At 45.9% G+C, this 7,476-nt stretch overlaps 1 protein-coding gene across 2 annotated transcripts in view; it reads right to left on the bottom strand.

Moving 5' to 3' along the window:
- DAAM1 (dishevelled associated activator of morphogenesis 1) overlaps positions 1–3,617 on the bottom strand; it is a 161,251-nt gene extending 157,634 nt beyond the window's left edge. For both annotated transcript variants that reach the window (XM_032875285.1, XM_032875283.1), the window contains exon 1: positions 3,490–3,617. The gene's annotated coding sequence lies outside the window, so the exon portion shown is untranslated. The remainder of the gene's footprint in view (positions 1–3,489) is intronic.
- Positions 3,618–7,476: the final 3,859 nt, after the last annotated feature.

Genomic DNA, 7,476 nt, shown 5'->3' on the forward strand with positions numbered 1-7,476 from the left:
ATGCCTCCCTACTAATTAATACTTCTAAAAACCCACAGAATCTGATTACTGGAAGGTAACAGAATGTTACAAATATTGGACAAATGTTTCCTACCCCCGTTTCTTCTCTCACATTAGCCAGCATGGGACAACTGATCCTGTTTTGGGGTAAACTCCACCCCAGGTGAGAGAGCCATTGTCCAGCTCTTCTACCCAAATGGTGCCTCAGGTACCAGAGGTGGCCTGGCAAAGGCCTCTAGGTATCTTTGCCTTGGTGTGTGTGTGTGTGTGTGTGTGTGTGTTTGTGTATGTGTGTCTGTCTGTCTTCTGTCATTCACCTCCTAGGAAAGTTATCTGGGTCAAGGATAACATAAGAGAAATCTAGAAATACAAAAATCTGCTTTGGGATAATAATTGTATCAAGAACTGTAACAAGAATTTTAAGGGGAAAAAAAAGAACTCTCTGAGCGAATGTATTCCAAAAGCAAATAATTACAAAATTCATCTATTTCAAACTCATGAAGGCCTTTTATACTTCGAGTTGTATGCTACATGGGAGTTTTCATTTATGCTAAGATGAAACTACTTCACAGAAAGCTACAGGAATATTACAATTGATGCCAGAACTATCCATGGAAAGAATCTTGAATCTCCACTCATGGTTCTACTATTGACTCAACAAACATTTACTAAATACCTACCAATGATCAAACACTAAGTCTAGAGAGACAGGGAAGGACAAGACAAAGACCCTGTCCTCAAAGACCTTAGGGGAATGGAAAAAAAGCCACACATTTGAACTGCTGTCAGAATTATAAGGACTCGAGAAATAAATAGATAACTGAAGGAGATTTCCAGTCAATGATAAGTTCTAGGACAAAAATAAAGAGTGAGTGACAATTTCTGATTCTGTTTCCTCATGAGGATATAACCACCTATTTAAAACAAGATGATGAATGTCAACCACCTGGCACTCAGCATCCCCAAGCATTTACCTGCACATGAAGGCACATGCATACACACTCACAGATACAGCCTTTCCCCTGCTTAACTGCAATATCTGTGATAATCTACCTTGGTGTGTAATAAAAGCAGAAAGTAAACAAACTGTGTAATTCAATTACACTTAAAACTGCATTCATCAAGAATCTATAAAAAGGCAAAACCTAAACAATTAATTCTAAGATACCCGGATAAACAGAAGTCCAGATACAGGGCTCATACTAGTAAATATTAAAAATACTATCGTAAATAGTAATATGGCTGCTTTGCCCACTTTGAAGGACTGCCATGAAGTGCCAGTCAAATCATACAAGTAAGGCTCAGAGATATTAACCCAAAGCCACAGTGTCAGAAGCTGAATTTAACCCATCCTATTATTTTGGAGAAAGACAATGACCAAGTCCTTCACAGAGTCACAAGATTTTATACCTAGAATCAACTTTGGGAATCCCCTTCTCTCCCTCCCCCATATTACTATTGACCCAGGTCCTCTCAGGTAAAGGGTTAACCCTAGGGTGGGGTAGCCAGCAATGACAGAGCTGGAGCAGGACCCAGGCCTCCTATATCCCTGCCCAGTCTGCTTCATTTTCAAGGAAATGCATCCTTTAAGCAGGAGGCAGGCTTTTAGATTTTATGAGAACCACAAGGACGATACTGACTTCCATAATTCAATTTCAGTCATTAATTGTCCCTATAAACTTCCAGAGAGCTGCACCTAGAGCAAACTGAGGCCCTTTACTGGTGGCCAGAGAGCTCTCTTCATGCAAAACGGAGGACACGCCCTCCTCGAGAAAGCTGCCTCTAACACTGTCATGTACATTATTAGTTAAATTATGCATCTAGCCTGAAAGGCGAAAAGATCATTCCATTGTAGTTTTCAGAGCTTGCCTCAGGAAAAAGGCTCCAAACTATTACTCCTGGAGAGGGGCGAGTCCAGGTACAGGCACATGAGGGTAAAAGGGGTCTTGAACTGTGTCCAGGCTACTTCTAAGAGAATGGCTAGAGAGCCCTGGTTTGTGAAACCGGTGAAGAGAGAGCAGCTGGGCCCGGAACGAGCATTTGACCACACCCACTGGCCACGCCCTCCCAGCTGCCCGCAGAGCCACATCGAATTGAAACAGCAGTGGGAGCAGTTAAGATTCCGAAGGCAGGAGTCGCCATGGCAACGGGATTCATCTTGCAGACAAACTCCGCTTGAATACACCAGGTCCTTCTCCAGTCTCAAGAAACTACCAACTGGAAGAGAGCAAAAACGGTCACGGGTTGTATTTGCTCTTGATGCTCTCCTGCTGGTGGAGATGCCGTGCGGGTCCGAGTTGGAGGATATAAAGCGTAGGTATCAATTCATAGGCCCACTCAAGTATTTTATGGGGAGGTACAGAACACCCCAAAGCCAGGCTATGAACAACTTGAGAAGAGCCATTCGCAGCGTTTGATGAATGAATGAGTATACGAAAGAATGAGGGTGCTAGGGAAAGGAAATCCAGAAGACTTCATCGAGTTCCCGGGACTCGAGTGCGTCTCAAGTAGAAGGGCAAGCCCATCACCAGCAGTTGGATTTTCGACACCAGCTGGTTCCTATTGCCAGCCCTCCTACCCCACAGCGAGCCTCATCGTTAGATGATTCAACACCCTGCACCGCCTTACCACCTCCCAGCCCAGGGCTCTGGGCAGATGCTTCGCCCCCGTTCAGGTGCTCTTTGTGGAGGAAGCAATCAGAGCAGGGGGAACCAAGATGCACCTTCCCCAGGCGGAGATGCAGGAGCGCTCTGCGACGCCTCCAACCCGCTGCACAGGCGGCGCAGCCTCCCCTCACTGCTGTCCGCTAACACCCCCATGCTCCTTCCGCAGCGCGGGTTTCCCTCCTCTCCTCTGAGACCTTTAGCTTCTAACTTTCTCCCAATTACAATCAACCCGTCCCTTTGGAATAAAGCTTGAAGTGAGGGCTGCAGGGATGTTTGGGCTTCTGCTCGGACGCGGGCCGGTGGGTAAACGAGTGCCTCCTTCCCTGTCGCCACCTCCGAGTCCACCATCCCTGCCTCGGAGCCTCCCGGGCCAGCAGCTCCCAACGGCGGCAGGGCCCGCAGCCCCTGGCCGAGGCCACAACCCCCCGGCGCCCCAACGCCGCAACCTCAGGAGCCCGCAGCAAGGCGGCGAGTGGTACCCTGCCTGCTCTTTTGGCATCCCAGCGCCTCAGAAAGAAAGGAGGGAGGGACCCCTGTCCTCGGGGGCGCCTTCCTCCGGGCTCGCCTAGCTTTTCGCCGCGCTTGCAGCCATTTTCCCAAACCCAGCTTGGCAGCCGGGAGCTGTCTCGGTCCCGTTCCCACCCAGACCCAACCTGAAGGACGGGTTTAATATTTACCTACTGGCCCTGGGGCTCCGGAGAGGCAGCGGGAGGGCGCGCCGCGAACCCAGCGCCGGGCCCGAAAAAGCGCGCCCACCCCCGCGCCACCGCGCGGTGCTACTTAATGAATGAGTGCGGCGGGCCAGGAGGCACGTCCCCCTTACCTGAGCAGCCCCTGCATGCTGGAAAGGCGGCTCAGCGCTCCGGGTACAATGGGATCCGGTTAAACAGTTTCCTTCACAGCCGCTCGTAGGTTACCAACTCGCAGGTGACATCACCCTCTCCTCGCCTGATAGGATACAATGTGGCGCCCACTGCGCATGGACTCCCCTGCCGGGCCCGCGCACCCCTGGGAGTTGTAGTCTGGGTCTCACAAGCACAGCCCGAAGAGCTACGCTCACTGGGGCTCGAAGAACTACACTTCCCGAAGCAGTCCTCGGCCGCTTCTTCCCCTCCCCTTGGCCCCGCCCCCGCCGGACCCGCCCCCTCCCCGCCCTCCAGCCTTGCAGTGTTCGCGGTGGTCGTTCCAGAAGCTGAGTTGCGGACAGCAGGGGCGAGGGAGGTGGGGGGAGGGCACCCTGCGGTCGTGCCCTTTGACTTGACCTCCACTCTGCCCAGTGCGGACTCTGAGGGCCACCAGGGGTCCGGCGCTGGTGCGCACGGGCCAGGGGGCTCTGATCAACCCGGCTCTTGGCCCCGGCTGGAAAGAGAAGATTAAGCCTTTCACGGCGGTCCTTGCGCGTAGAAACTAATTAATAAGACGCACTGGTTTCTGGGTTAAAAGCGGTCCTGGAATTCCCCCACGTCGCCGAGGATGAGGCGATGCCGGCTCCGAAGAAGAGAAATCCCCGTATGCCCCCCACTTAGTACAATTCACCTTTCTGTCCTCTTTCCTTCTCCAACATAGCGGAGTCCGGATGACTAACCAGAACGCAGGCAACAGCTTAGTTGGCTGAGCTGACAGAGTAACGGAGGCTGTCACTAATAAAAATGCGGTGCAACAGTCGCCGCAGCCCTCCGTCAGGGAGCCTGCTGCCGCCGCAGAGATAGTACTATCGCGCAGCCATGCTTTTGTTCTTCCCAGCAGCCGACTTCCCACTCTGATGGCTCTCAATTCCCAGGAAGACGACGTCCTTGTCTGAAGTTTTAACAAACAACACGTATGTATACATGTACTTTTAAATCCACAACACTCTCCCCCCATTTTCCATACCTTCCTCGCAAATATTTTTTAAATCACCTAAACCAAACAACATCGTGCTGTTCAAGACTGCCGTGATCTTAATACAGCCAAATGTTTAATTCAAGGTAAGCAAAAGGGGTGTAGCAGAGTTCTGACCCCTTAGGAGATTTTATTTTCAATATGTAAAATTTTTCCGTGACATTTTTCATTATTCAATGATATCAACTATTATCAAAAATTAACGCGCTAAGAGCAAATCTCCAAGTGTCTTTTTAAGTGAATAAAAGAAACCAATGTATCTAGTTATTCCAGTTGTAAAGGCAAACTATAATGGCTCACACCCTTATTTCCACTAACAAAATCTCTAGAAGACTGCACATCTTGCAGGAAAAAAAAATTTCACAATTAAGCTTTCAAACAACTCCACCTAATTATTGGTAGAAAGGTTATCACTTTTTTTTTTCATTTCATTATGCAACACCAACTTGGATTCAAGAGAAAAAATATTCATGAAACTGGTTGAGGATCTCAGGGGAGAGAGAGAGATGCTTTGTTTTGCTGAGAGAGGAGTTTTAGTGCTGAATTCTGATTTTCTTTAAACAAGCCTACTCCTTACAGACGAGACACATTTTTCTCCACTGAAGGAAGATAACTTTGAATGTTCTGAGCTATTCTATCCATGTCAAATATTGTGTTAAATGGAACCTAGACAATGCAAATGTTCCCTTGGCCATCAGATCAAGAGTATAACCGGTGATATTCTAGTTAATGGTAGCCTTAATGTATTGCAGTTCATTGTGGAAAAATATTCAGAAAGAAACTTGACCTGAAATGATTCTAAAGGCTCTCCAGTTTTATAACTGTGTAAAGCTTTTAGATGGAAACATAATCAGTGAGCCTGAAATTTATTGAGTCAATAAATTGGATGTGGAGACTCTCTATAAGGCAGAGCTTATCCTTATAGATAAAAGTATATTATTAGGTACACTCTGAGGAGTAACTTTATGGGACAAATCACTTTACAGCAATTTCTCTTGGGTTTTCAACAATGAAGGAGAGGATGGAGCCTACCTGCAGAAAAGAATTCCATTCTCTATAGCAATTAATGTTATAGGGATGTGCCATGTTACACAGCTCCTTTCCATATGTAAAAGACATCATATATGGTCGACTCTAAGCACAAAAATGTGTGGATATGCATATGTGAGCGGTCCTTCCTATTCAATAGATATGTCAATAAAAGATACAGAAAGTAAGGTGTTGGATGTGGAAGCATTTTTCTGTAAGTGGTGATGGATTTGAACTGATCCGTGCACTGCTTCATTGGTAACCAAGGGAAACAAAGATGGCTCTTCAGCTCAGAAATGCAGTCTGTGGACCTGGGACCAGAGGAAGATTAACAACTTCTATCTAGACAGAAGGGAACTGTCTGTCTCTTCCTCTCTACGAGACACATGCACATACATTCACATACACTCATTGTGTGTTTGTATCTAAGTAGCCTCATGAGACATCAAAAACATCCCCTCTGTCTAGCTTAATTTATATGCTCAAAGGGTTTCTTTGCATTTTTTCCTTTTCTTTTTAAATGATTGCTGTTGTTTTAGAATGATCTTATGAAAGACACTGCCTTGCGGCGTAATCATTGCCAATTAATTAGGAAATTGTGGGACTACTGAGAGTAGATTTAATTGACCATCTACAGGTGGAGGAGGGGGAAGGTGTCTTAGGGTATTTTGCTGATCTTTTCAAAATAACCTCTCTCAGTCTGGTTACAAGGTTTTTACTCTACATGTTGGGTTTTAGATAAGGGAGGAAATGAGATATAAACAGTGAAAGAATTTTAAGTTTGTAGCTTTGCATGTGTTTTCACACAATAGCTTGGTGTTTTGCAACAATTGACATTATGTGCTGAGCCCTGGTTTGGGATCATGCCATTTTGCCACTTATGAGCAATGTCACTTTGCTTATTCTGTGCTGCTTACTCCTTCTGAGCCTCGATTTCCTACTTCACAAAAGGTTTATGAGCATTAAATTAGATGAGACATATAAAAACACTTCTGCCATTGAAAATTCAAATGCTGGTTCTTGTTATCATTTGCCATTTCCCCCTGAAGATTATCTCAAATGTCAACTATAATTATGAAACAATAAAAAGCTACTTAAATTTTTGAAAATTTGTTCTTAATAAGAAACTATTAGAAATTATGTAGCGAGCACATATTATCTCACTAACCTATAAGTAGGCAAAATGTACTTTGAAAAAAAAAAAAAAAACCCACAAGAAATCCAAATTGAAGAGTGCTTGTGCTTAGCTTGTTTTCAGATCCGATGGCCCCAAGCTGTTCTATCACAGGCCATCTTCCCCAGGCTCCTGAACAGAGAGAGGCACCACTGAGAGGTTGGAAGCAAGAGCAAGCCTGAGACCTAGGTATTTCTCCACTAAAACTTCCACAGAGTAGCACTGGCTGATGTTTCTGGCAAGGGCAGCAGCATTCCCCATGTTGGGCTGGCCCACTGTGGTTCCAGCTTTCTCCAGTTCACCCCACCCTCTGTTAATGCCACCTTCTCTCTCCTTGTCCTTCCAGCCTAGGGGTGGGTAGAGTTAGCTTCCTGCTGTTGCTAATCTCTCATTGCATGTTTGACTTCTCAGATTTTCTGTCACCCCCATGACCAATTCCCTGTATTGTATTATGTCTGTCTTAAATACTTAGAATGGTTTTTGGTTTTCTGGTGAAACCCATAACTGATATACTTGTGTCTTAATAGTTCAAGTTCTTAATTCTTGTATCTAAAGTTGTGTCTAAGTTCTTGTCCCTAAAGACACAAGTTCTTGTGGCTAATACTTGTGTCTAAAGTTCAAGTTCTTTAAGGGGCAGGCAACAGAAACATTTCCATGGCGAGTTAATGGAAAATAACTTGAAAGTGATAGGATTAAGTGAGAGGTTTAAGTAACCAAGACTCCACC

Source organism: Lontra canadensis, unplaced genomic scaffold, assembly GCF_010015895.1.
Source record: "Lontra canadensis isolate GAN:19392208 unplaced genomic scaffold, GSC_riverotter_1.0 scaffold55, whole genome shotgun sequence".
Taxonomy (NCBI): Eukaryota; Metazoa; Chordata; class Mammalia; order Carnivora; family Mustelidae; genus Lontra; species Lontra canadensis.